This window comes from Mandrillus leucophaeus, unplaced genomic scaffold (assembly GCF_000951045.1).
Source record: "Mandrillus leucophaeus isolate KB7577 unplaced genomic scaffold, Mleu.le_1.0 Scaffold172, whole genome shotgun sequence".
Lineage (NCBI taxonomy): Eukaryota > Metazoa > Chordata > Mammalia > Primates > Cercopithecidae > Mandrillus > Mandrillus leucophaeus.
Window position 1 is genome coordinate 2,524,199 of NW_012101721.1, and position 13,616 is coordinate 2,537,814.

Below are 13,616 nucleotides of genomic sequence, written 5' to 3' on the forward strand. Positions count from 1 at the left end.
TCTCCAGGATTCCCTGGCCCATGAACCAGGGAGCCAAATGGCTTTTCTTGAACCAGCATTCCAAGATTGCCAGGTGTTTGTTCAAGGCCAGACTTCACACTTCACAGGACCTCATAGGCCATGCTATGGATTTTCTTTTTCTTTATTCTTTTCTCCTCCTCCTTCCCCCTGCTATGTTTTAAATAAACTTTGTAAAAATTGAAGTGTGACTTATAGGATAGGACACAAATCCTAAGCATTCACTTATTTTTCACAAAGTTAGCACACCCTAACATGTTAACACTAAAAGACTCCTGGAATGTTCCCAGCATCATTTGTAACAGCCCTCAAACTGGGGCAATAGAATGATCAGCACTGATCACCACTGATTAGCAATAGAATGAATGAATTAAACATGGTATATTCATACAATGGAATACTATTCAGCAATAAAATATGAAAAAAACCACAGTCCCATGCAACAAAATGGATGAAGCTTGAAAACATCATACTGCGTGAAATAAACCAGACTCAAAAGGACAAATATTGTATAATTCCACTTACATGAAATACCTAAAATAGACAAATTCATAGAGACAGAAAGTAATTCCTATCCTTGACAGAAAATAGGTTAGAGAGGCTGGGCAGAAAAGGAAGGGGAATTATTGTTTAATGGGCATACGGTTTACTGTTTAGAGAGATGAAAATATTTTGGAAATAGGTAATTGCAACATTCTTACAGTTACTTATTGCACATATGCACTATTTTATTTTATTTTGTGATTATACACCAGGAACTGGAATTGCTGGGTCATGATACTCATACATGTAACTACAGACAATTTTGCCACAAAGTTTTCTAAATTGGTTGTACCAATTTATACTCATGAATATATGATGTTATTCCTTATCTATGCCAAACCAACACTTGATGGCCAATGTTTACAAATTTACTTAATCTTGTATGTATAGTAATATTTTACCATTATTTTAATTTATGTATCCCTGATGACCAATTGGTTGAGCACATTTTCATGTGTTTATTGGCCATTTGGATATTCTCTTTAGTGAAGTGCATTTTCAAGCTTTTGCCCATTGGAGAAGAAGGGTGTCTGTCTCTTTCTTCCTTCCTTCCTTCTTTTATTTCTTCCTTTCCATTTCTTTCCTTCCCTTCCTTTCCCTCCTTCCCTCCCTCCCTCCCTTCCTTCTTTCCTTTTGTCCTTCATCTCTCTCTTCCTTTCTTCCCTCCTACCATTCATTCTTTCATTCTTTCTTCTATTGAAGTTTTAAAAATATTCTGGAAAAGCATTTTTGTTTGATGTAAGTGCATGCATATTGAGAAGTACTTAGTATTAATAATATGCTATTTATTTTAACCTTTTTCTTTATGGTTTATTTTAACCTTTTTCTTTATGGTTAGTTTCTTTTGTGTGTCTCAAGAAATCACCTATATTGGGGTTATGAAGACAGTCTTCTGTGTTACTCTCAAATGCTTTATTGTTTTACATTTCACCTGAAGTCTATCATCCCTCTTGGGTAGGTTTTTGCCTTTAGTGAGAGATTGAAGTCGAGATTCGCTTACCATATACATATCCAGTTGATCTAATACCCTTTATTGAAAAGAATACCTTTTACCCTCTGCACAACAGTGTGTTTTTGCCATAGATCTGTGGGCAATATATATATAGGTCTGTTTCTGGACTCTACATTCGACTTGGTTATCATGCCACGAATAACACATTCCTTTAACTACTTTTATAATAAATCTTGATATCTAATCTTTTTCTTCTTCTTCAACTGTGATATTCTTCAAGATTGTCTTAGCTATTCTTAAATCTTTGCATTTTCATGTAAATGTAAGAATCAGCCTGTCTATCTTCACATAAGAAATGTTGCTGGGCTTCTAGGGCAATTCAAGGAAAATTGACAAACTTATACAATTGAGTCTTCCAGTAAGAGAACATGTCACATTCCTCCATTACTTAGTTTTTCTATGTTTTTCCTCAGTAATGTTTTATGGTTTTCTTTGTATTTGTTTCACTTATTTCAAGTGATTTGATAGCTTTAATACCATTGTAATGGCATCTTTCTTGAATTTCATTTCCTAACTGCTCTCTCCTGTTAAATAGAAAGGCCAAGACCTTGCTAAAATTACTTATCAATTCCGGTAACTTATTTGCATATGCTTTTGGATATTATGCCTAGCAATCATGTCATTTGTAAATAGTGACAGTTTTCTTTCTTTTCAATCTGTATCCTTTTTATTTTTTGATGGCATTATTGCACCTGCTGGTATATGTAATACAATGCTGAGGAAAAAATGATAGCAGACATTCTTGTCTCATTACTAATCTCAGGAGGAAGCTTTCAATATTTCACCATTAAGTTGAATTTTGGAAGAGAGCCTTTATCAGAAAAGAAAGTTCCCTTCCATTCCTAGTTTCCTAAGAGCTTCTTGTTTTTATTTTTTTAATCATGAACAGTTATGAAATTTGTCAAATGCTTTTTCAGCAAAAATTGAGATGATTATATAACATATCCACTTTATTATATGAATATAATAGCTATGTTGTTTGATTTTCTAATATTAAAACATTCTTGAATTTCCAGAATAAACCCTGCATGACCATGATTTATTATTCTTTATATAAATATATTTCTGAATTGAAATTTTTAATCTTTATTAGAGCTGCATCTATCTACATGAGAGATATTACTCTGTAATTTTCTTTTCTTGTAATATCCTTGTCAAATCTGACATCAAATTTATGCTGGACTCATAAAATGATTGAGATACGTCTCCTCTGTTGTTTTTTTTTTTTTGAAAGAACCTATTTAAGATTGGCAGAGTTTGTTTTTCTAAAATTTTGAAATAATTTACCAGTGAAGTCATTTGGGCCCAGAGTTTTGTTTGCAGAAAGTTTAAAATAATTAATTTTTAGCAGTAAGTAACAGTTCAGATTTTCTATTTTTTAATGTCAGTTTTGGTAAATTGTGCTTTTTTCTAGGAATTTGTCCATTTCATCTAGATTTTTAAATTTTTTAGTTAAAGTCATTCATAACCTCATCTTATTGTCTTTGTAATATCTATAGGGTTTGTAGTGATTACTCCTTTTTCATTTCTGATATAGGTTATTTATTCTCCTACTTTCCTGATCCGTCCAGCTAGAGCTTTATAAATTTTCTTAGACTTTTCAAAGACCCAAAGTTTGGCTTTATTTATTTTTTATTGTACATTTGTTTTCTATTTATTGATTTCTGCTTTTTATTTTTTTCCTTTAACCTTCCTTGAGATTAATTATTATTCCTTTTTTTGAGGTTTCTGAAAAGGACACTTAAGTAATTGACATTCAACCTTTCTTTTCTACTACATGCATTTAACATTATAAATTTATCTCTTCAGATTTCTAACCCTTAATGTCCTGGCTGCCTTGAGTGGTCTCTTATACTCCACATAGGCATCTTATAATTTTATCCAGGTTTATACTTCTTACTGGGAGTGTTAGCCTAATACATAATAATCTATCAGAACCAAAAGCGTATTATGGATTTTTAAAAAACATAATCATAATGGGAAAGAACTGAAATGTTTTAGGTAGTAGATGTTCTAATACTGTTTTTAACTTAATAGACTTTATTCTACAAAATATGACCACTGGAGACTTTTAGCAAAATGATCACATCTGCATTTAAGTGAACATTTATTGAGTAACTACTGTGTTAGGAGGCAGGGTAGCAGAGTAATTAGGTACAGACTAGGTATAGTGGAATCAAACTGTCTGGGGTTTAACACTAGCTCTGATACTTACTAGCTATGTAACGTTGGACAAATTATTTGAATTTTTTGAGCTTTCTAATTTGTAAAATAAGAATAATAATAATAGCCACCTCATAAGGTTATTGTGGGAGAGTGAATGAGATAATGTCTACCACATCTTGGACAATGCCTAGAATATAGTAACAATAGCTAGCACTTACTGATTTCTTAATTATTATTAATTGTATTCAAGAGAGAAAATGGGATTCGGAGAGGTAAAGTAACTTGGCCAAGGTCACACAGCTTATAAATGATAGTGCTAAGATTTGAATATAGGTCTAGATGTCTCTAAATCCAATGGCTTAGTGTGAATTAATGTAAGATGAGTTGGTGGAAGAGAAAACCTAGCAGGTTGGCTCCTGCAATACTCCAAGAATAAAGCCACAGGGACTTCAATCTGAGTAGTGACAGTGCAAAAAGGAAAGGAAGAAAAAGATCTGAGAGAAATGACAAAGGACGCACGGGACTTGATGACTAATTTTTGGGATGAGAGGATGCAAAAGGAGAGTGAGGAGTCAGAGCTGAATCATAGTGTTAAGCCTGAGTGACTAGAAGGTTGATGAAACAATAGACAGAAATAGGAGAACCGAGAGGGGGAGTGAGTTTTGGAGGGAGGTGTTATGCTCAGTTTTAGCCATTTAGAGATGAAGTCGTCAGTTACAGATGAAAAATTGGAGCTCTTGATAGAGGGCAGGGCTGTAGAGATCATCCCTGGAGAAGAGGCAGTTAAGGCTTTAACAGTAGATATGATCCCCAAGTGAGAGAATGAAGGGACAGGAATGAGCCCCAAGGATGGAACTTTGGGACTGAGCCAATGTTTATTTATAGATGTTCTAGAAGGGAATAAATAGACATGTAGATAAAGGAACTGGTGGATGTAATCTACTCAGATTTTCAATAAGCCTTTTGGAACGGTTCCATTTCAAACACTATAAGAAATCAGGGCATGATGAGTACAGGAGGAAAGTGTTTTTGTCAGGAGTAAGGAATGGGCTCAGAAACAGAAAATAAAGGATAAGGATAAATGGATAGCCACTTCTCCAGAGAGATAAGCATAAGGGATCAGTGATAGGTCTTTACTTATGATCTTGATAAAGGCATTTCCAATAAAATCTCCATGTTTGCAGTTGACATTAAATTATTTCCAGAAGTAAAGTACCAAGCCGAAGAGATTAGACTACAGGAAAACCTTAGAAATCTGTGTGGACAGGCAAAACCCAACAGTACTGCTGGGTTCTCAACTCCTTCAATCTCCCTCTCCCCATAACCGAGGCCTGAACAGTCATCTCAGTCCTGCTTTTAGGGCCAATTCCATCTGTAATCTGAGGAGCTTTAAGGAGTTCTAGTTCAACCTCCTGGGCCTCAGTATCAAGTCAGCCCTCTTTGTGAGATCCAATGGCCATCTTGGGCCCCAACTCTGGTATCTGGGTTAGCAATTGCTTATTAAGCACCCTGGTGTGTGTTGGGTGCCATATAAGTGCTAGTATAGTCTCAGTCCTCAAGGAGGTCACAATTGAGAGTCCTTGCCTTTATTAGCTTCTGGAACAAAATTCCTCATAGGGCAAGGAAACTACCTTGCTCTTTCTAGTTGTTGTAGAGATAGTGCTTATATATAATACATATATATAATACACACACACACACATATACAGATGCTCCTTTACATCTGCCAGTCTCTCTCTTGATGAGTCGGGGCCCTGTGATTAGCTTTCGTAAATACACTGTGAGCTGAAGGAAAGGTTTTCACTTCTGAGTCAAGACCGTTATGTGTGCGCTATCTCCTAATTCCTCTGCAAGCTTTGAAAAGGATCGGCCCACCCTCACTGGACTCTGTGATAGAGAAATAAACCTTCATTGTGTTTAAGCTACCGAGTTTGGGAGCTTCTGTCTGTCCCACAGCCAAGCCCAGCCTTTCTATACCAACTAACACACTATTCTGTCCCAGGGGCTGCAGTCCTGTCCCAAAAGTTCAGCTTACTGATTGGGCCACTGCCACCTGCAGTTGTCTTCAAATATCACCTTTTCTGAGGGCTACCATCTTTCTCGCTTCTATTCAGGAAACCCTCTCAAGGTCTTCTGGGTTTATTGGCTGTGCAGGCTTCCCTAAAATGGATACTGGGTCCCACCAAGCAGACTTGTCCAATTCAAATTTCTGCAATGATGGAAAAAACCTATATCTGCACTATCTAATATAGTAGCCACATGTGGTTATTGAGGATTTGAAAAGTGGCTAATGGAAATGAAAAATTGAATGTTTAATTTAACTTAATTTTAATTAGCTTAAATTTAAGTAGCCACTTGCGTCTACCATGGACCTACCTGTGGGTAGTACAGCAAAAGTATCCCCAGAGCAGTGCCTGCCCCAGGGCTCCACTGTGCTTTCCCTTAATGTGCTCTGACACATTCTTGCTGATGGCTAATGCTTCCAAGTGCAATCAACTCACAAGAGTGGTTAAAAAAAAGTGATGGGTCTGTTTTAAGATAGGCAATGTTATTAGCCCTTTGTCAGATGAGTAGATTGCAAAAATTTTCTCCCATTCTGTAGGTTGCCTGTTCACTCTGATGGTAGTTTCTTTTGCTGTGCAGAAGCTCTTTAGTTTAATTAGATCCCATTTGTCAATTTTGGCTTTTGCTGCCGTTGCTTTTGGTGTTTCAGAACCTACAAAGAACTCAAACAAATTTACAAGAAAAAAACAAACAACCCCATCAAAAAGTGGGCAAAGGATATGAACAGACAGTTCTCAAAAGAAGACATTCATACAGCCAACAGACACATGAAAAAATGCTCATCATCACTGGCCATCAGAGAAATGCAGATCAAAACCACAATGAGATACCATCTCACACCAGTTAGAATGGCGATCATTAAAAAGTCAGGAAACAACAGGTGCTAGAGAGGATGTGGACAAATAGGAACACTTTTACACTGTTGGTGGGATTGTAAACTAGTTCAACCATTATGGAAAACAGTATGGCGATTCCTCAAGGATCTAGAACTAGATGTACCATATGACCCAGCCATCCCATTACTGGGTATATACCCAAAGGATTATAAATCATGCTGCTATAAAGACACATGCACACGTATGTTTATTGTGGCACTATTCACAATAGCAAAGACTTGGAATCAACCCAAATGTCCATCAGTGACAGACTGGATTAAGAAAATGTGGCACATATACACCATGGAATATTATGCAGCCATAAAAAAGGATGAGTTTGTGTCCTTTGTAGGGACATGGATGCAGCTGGAAACCATCATTCTTAGCAAACTATCACAAGAACAGAAAACCAAACACCACATGTTCTCACTCATAGGTGGGAACTGAACAATGAGATCACTTGGACTCCGGAAGGGGAACATCACACACCGGGGCCTATCATGGGGAGGAGGGAGGGGGGAGGGATTGCATTGGGAGTTATACCTGATGTAAATGACGAGTTGATGGGTGCTGACGAGTTGATGAGTGCAGCACACCAACATGGCACAAGTATACATATGTAACAAACCTTCACGTTATGTACGTGTACCCTAGAACTTAAAGTATAATAATAATAAATTTAAAAAAAAAGATAGGCAATGTTTAGGAATAAAAATTCTAGACATTTAAATAAATGGAAAGATTTGGAGCCAATTCCAGTGAAGCAACTTCGATTCATCAAAGATTATTTCTGAGCTCAGTGTCTGCTTGCTATAGTCTGAAGGATCAGCAAAATAGTGGGTACCTGAAACCATACAAAGAATTAGTGTTCCCTTAACCTTAGCTTCCCTTAAACTTAAAAATTGTATGATAATTCAGATTTTTTTTTCTTTTTATGGGAGAAAACACAAGGAAGGGGAGAAGTTCTACTAAAAAGAAACCTGGAGGGAGGAGGAAAAAACTGCCACTTGAGGAAAACCTTAAATATTTCAAAATTCCTACAACCTAAATCCATATAGGAAGAAAAAAAAACAAAAAACCCCCACCCTAAATGAGGTTACCACAATGTTCCTTTACCAAATCCTGAATGACACCGAAAGGAGCGAATAAAACTCTACTGTGTGGTTTTCAGAGGTGGAAAGGAACCTTGGAGATTAGGGATCCTTTAATTGCTATGGACATGGACCCACACAAGCTAGTTTTTAAAGGGGCTTCATATACAGACACAGTCCATTTCACTGACATACAAAGACAGGGCACAAGTCTTTGCAAGAAATCAAGGGACCAAAACTGGAATCTCAGGTGCTGAAATTTTTTTATTCCACAGGGCAGCTTATTCTCTTTCCCATTTGCTCCCCTCTGTCCTGCTCTCTGCTTTCAGACTTACTTTTTCTCTGTATACTGCATGGTTTTCCCACAACATAGACTTACGTTTTCTGACCTTGGCTTTGACTTCCAACTCAATTCCATGCCTTTCATGTTCTCTTCATCATCTGAGTCAGTGTCTCAGTATCCAAGTCCCACATTTCTGGGAAGAGACTCTGATTGACTCAACTGGAGTGAAGTGTCCCTCTCTGTTCCCATCAGTTTCGGTCAGGGTGAGCAGCATCTCAAGGCACAGAGAGCTGCTCCAAAGAGTCATGGGTTGGTTGCTTCTCTAGGAAGAGTGTTCAGTGAGAAGGCAATGGTGATCACATCTACCTTCCCCTACTTTACACAGGAAGAAACCAAAGCCAAGGGCATTTCAGTGGTTTACCTAAGGTCTTAATTCCTGTGACTTTTCCCACAAGACACTCTTTGATACTCGTGTAATAATAACAAGAGTTATCACCTATTGAGTACTTACCATGTGCCATCACTGCTTTTAGAGGTGCTTACAAATATTATCACATAGGATACTCATACACATTTTAGGAGTATATATTTTAGGACTTAGGTATCCTTATTCTCATATGCATTTTAGGAATTAGGTATCTTTATTCTCTCCCTTTTGCTAATAAGGAAATTGAAGCTCAGTGAAGTAAAGTAATTAGACCAAAGTCAAATATTTAGTGTGTAGGAGAGCCAGGTTTCAACTATAATATTTCTAAATCTTAACTACGATACGAGATTCCTTCCTACTACACATAATGGATAATAATTTATGGAATTTATCATCTCAGAAGATGATAGCAGAAAATATGAATGTATTTGGATAACTGTTGAATTACAGAACAGCTAATAGACTAGGACTACCAAGGGGCTCCACATAAGGTGAAAGACCTTATTAATCGATTTTCAATGTTCAGCAAAGCACATATAAGGATATAATGCATATTTATTAGTAGGGGGAAACAGAAAGAAAGATGGGTACCAGGGAGGATAGCTATACCTTCTAATAATATGTCCCTTAAGGTGTCTGTTACTGGCAGATAGATTTCCAGGCTGGGCGAAACCTGTCTGGAAATGTTAAGTTTCCTTTTAGGGGGAACTCGATGTGCAGTTGGGGAAACGGAAAAATAAGCAACAACCATCAAACACTGTGGAAGTGCAGTACTGGAGACGTGCTCCAGGTATTCAGAAAGCCCTGAGGACGTTTACCACAGTGGGTTCATCCTGCCAATGGCATGGTGGGGTGAGACTTTACACTCCAGGTAGGAGGATCAGTGTGAGCAAAGGCAGAGACACAGGCAGTGGCAGAAGGTATATGGAAAGTGGAACAGAGGTGGCCGCAAGCAGTTCCATGTCACTGAGAATGACGTTTAGAGGAGGCCACGGTGGGAGGTGAGTGTCAAGGGGTTGGCAGGGGGAGATCATGCAGGGCCCTTTACAACATGCTAAACAGCTTGGATTTTATCCAAGTGATTAAAGCAGGAGAATAACAGGGTTAGATTCGTGTTTTAATAATAGATCTTCCTGCTCTGAGGAGGAATGATTTGATGAGGAAAGGCCTAGGGGCAGAGAGAACCTACTGGGAATTCAGGCAAGAAATGATGAGGGTCCAAACTGGGGCAGAAGTTCCAGGGAGGAATGGAAGGAAGAATTTTGAGAAATTCTTAATCGGTACATTGGCAGGACTAATAACTGATAACAAATAGAGGCAAGGGAAAGGAGGCGACAGGTTGCAGGAGCTTCTGACTTGGAGCCTGCATGGATGGGAGAGCCAGTCACTGAGAGAGGAAAGCGAGGAGGGGCACGTTTGGGAGAGAAAACGTGGAGTCCTTACTTGAAGTGTTGGGGAGCCTAGGAGGCTGGCAGGAGAAGATGTCTAGAAGGAAGTTCAGGAGGGAGGCTTGACTCGAGGATGCTGATTTGGGACTTACCTGTTAAGAGTTTGAGCAGGTGAGATCACCATTCAAGAGCATATAAAGTGAGGGCCCAGGACTGAACTTTAGAGAAGAGGTTGGGAAAAGGATCAAAAGAAGACAGATGCAGAACAACCAAGCAATAAAAGGCTAACAAGCAAAGAGGTGCGAAGAACAGAGTTTCACCAAGGCTAGAGAGACCAACCAGCCAAGTGCATTAGAAAGACCCAGTGAGGTAAGAACTAAGTTCATTCATTAAACTTGGCAATTAGAAAGTCATTGGTAATCATATTGACTCTAGCATCCAAGAATTAGTGAATCACGGGCAGGCTTCTCTGGATTAAGAAGATAGCGGAGGTCTTCAGAGTCAAACGAAGGGAAGACTACCCTCACCCAGATTAACATTGCGGCCTTGACATGCAGATGTCCAAGAGGAGCCAAGTAGAAAGTGGTTAGTTAGAAATGATAAATATAAACGTACCAGTGATTCTGCAGAGAGCACTTTCTCTAGAGCAGTGAAACAGAAATCAGATAACAAGTGGGAAAAGTTTGCTGGCGGTGAGGACATAGAGGCTTTGTGAGTTGACTGGTAATTTGAGACAGAAAAGCATGAGAAAGAATGAAAGACGAAGGGAAGGTAGGGTCAAGGCAGAGGTCTTTTGTTTGCCTCTTGAGTTTTTGCTTTGCTTTGCCTTCCAGCAGGCATAACCTGAATATCTTGGCAGACATACAGGAAAGAAAAAGTGGAGACAGGAAATATTGTGGGGAGTGTGTCTGATGAAACCATCTCACAGGCAACAAGAGAAGGAATGGTGAGCACAGCTAAGGATGTTGAGCCATGAAAGTTAGAAGAACTGTTCTTTTTAGACAAGACAAAAGCATGAAAATAGAGATGGGAATGCATAAAAACAGAAGAGATGGGCCTAGACATGGTGGCCACAGCCTTGTTAGTAAAGAAGGAGGTGAAGAACCTCTACTTTGGGGCAGGTATGTGAGTCTGGAGACTTGAGGTTGGCAATGACGTCAAGAGAGATGCGTGAGGGAGCCCTCGCAAGGTGACTAAAAGCATCTGCTAAGCCAGAGGACAGACTCACTTGAAATTAGACTGCAGTTAGTAGTAGCATCAAAGGCTATAGAAAAGTCAACTCAAACAAGCAAATAAGACTTAGCGATCAAGAGAGACTGATCAAAATTCCTACACAAGATTGCAGGTACAAACAAATGGAGAAAAAGTAAAAGGTCCATTTACAGATGACATGAAGAGCTTAACACTTTCACAGACATTTGACCCTCTTCCCTCCCTGCCCCTCCACCAAAAAACTCTATGGTGGTGATTGCAGGTCATTTTAGGGAAGGGGTTGCGGTGATAAAGGGAGTCAAGGTTTCTGCCCTTCAGACAACACAGGTCAACTTTGGTAGTCATTCTCTTCTCCAAAGCTGAAAATGGCTGCATTGGCAGCTTTAGCCTGCCTGCCCTAAAACTGCCAATTCAATTCATTAAACATTATTGGGCACCTTCAAGGTGTCAGCACTAAGCTTGTTAGGGATGGTGGGGAGAACAAAACAAATGAGATGCTCTCCTTTGCTTTACGGTTTGGAGCAAGGACTTATAATCCAGTGCTCAGCCTCCTCCCAGAGGGGTCCCCAGGGCCCATTTTTAGTTACATCTACAGCCAGCCAATAACACTAAACCTTCCCCAGACAGCATCAGGGACAAGGGAGGGGCTTTTCTTCCTCTAGAACTGCCTCATAGGACCAGCCCACATAATAATAGTCCTTCATTTTACTGACTGCTTAAAATATCAGAAGACACATCTATGAAGAGGATGAATCTGCTAATAATAAAGAAATACCCATGTCAGGCAGAGAAGCTGCCAAAAATAAATCAGCGAGTACAACCCACAGAGCTAGTTATGGTGAAGACTCTGAACCTCATGGCCATCTCTCTCTGGAAGCCTCTATGTGCCTCGTGTACAGACAAATAGGTTTCCAAGTGTTCTTACCACACAAACCATCTATGTCATTAGTTTTTCTTGTTACCCCAAAGTTTCCACAATTATCTCACACAAGAGTGAATCAGATAGAAAAGCACATTCAAAAATATATGCATACTTGTCAGGATTGATATTTAATTACCATGATAGCTTATGTTCAAAATGCTTAGTGAAGAGTGAGTATTTCCATGCTAACGCTGGAGGACTGGCTGCATCTTGGCCCCAGCTTTGTCTTATCTAGCACATCCAAATAATGGCTACAAGCCATTCATTCCACCTTCTTGGTCTAAATCCTGCCCTTCCTCCAGAACCCACCTTTACCATGAAGTCTCCAATTATCTGAGTCTAGCTCACATCAACTCTGTCTGTCCACCTGGTGTAACATGTATACAGTTAGTATCTAATTGTGTGATGTTTTCTTTTTTTCGTTTACCTGAATTTTAGAACTCTAAACCAACTCAACTTCTGAAAGGCAAAAATTATTTCTTTGCTCCCCCCACAATGGGTTACGACTTAATGCTTCTCTTGTGTCACTCATTTGCTTGAACATCAATTATTCTGGGTATTGGGAATACAATGGTGAACCAAAAAAATCCTGCCCTCATGGAGATTAATGTGAGGGAAAAGCAAGGAAATATACTATTCTTAATGAAATGCATTAAGTATCAAGATAAGGAAGTGCTGGGTGCTCTGGGAGCATTGATGACTGGCACCCAATCCAGTCTTAGTTTGTGTGGTCAACACGGGGTAGTGACGGCGGGACCTCATGTAGGATGTGGTATCTGGGCTGAGTCCTAGAAGGGGAATAGGAATCATCCAATATCTGTGGTAGTGGGCGAGGGCAGGGGAGTCCCATGGGAAGGAGAATTTTTAGTGTTCAAAAATCAAGTTGGTCCATTCTGGGAGACATATGTGATTTTGTGCAGGGGAAAAGTGAAAAGGAGAGTGATAGAAAAGGCTTTGAGGAGCTGACAGTCTGATCCAAGAGATGAGACAGACCAGAATACAAGAAATGTGATATGAGCAGACTGGACAGGCACCTAACCTAGTTTGAGGAATGGAGGGTTAGGGAAGGTTTCTCCAGGAGATAACATCTCAGCTGAAACATCAAGGATGGGTAGTGTTTAACCAGGAAAGAAGACAAGGAAGGGCATTCCAGGCAGAGGGGGCTGCACGGTCAAGATCCTGGAGAGTCTGTGAGCTGCAAGGGATATAGCATTATCAGGATGTATTTTTTCTTTTAGTCCCTGCTGATACATTTAAATCTTTCGCCTTTCTCTAGCTTTGTTAACTTCAGCTCCACAGCCAAACCACTTCAATATCTTTCTACTGGAGACAGGAAGAGAAACCAGGAGAATGGTAAACAAAGAAAAAGTCTCCCTGGGAGGTGTGTTGGACCCCGGAAGTTGGGAGGAATTCTAGTGAAGGGAAGTTATCCATTGGCTACTGAATTTTGCTCTCAGAGCAAAAGCCCCTGTATTAGTAAAGGCAAGAGTCTTTCTTGCTTGGTGATTCCTACCCTGGGTATTAGCAGCAATTAACCCCTTTAAACCCTCACCTTTATACTATGAGCTTCTTGAGGCAGGGGGCCATGATTTTTATTTTTTATGCTCAGTGCCTG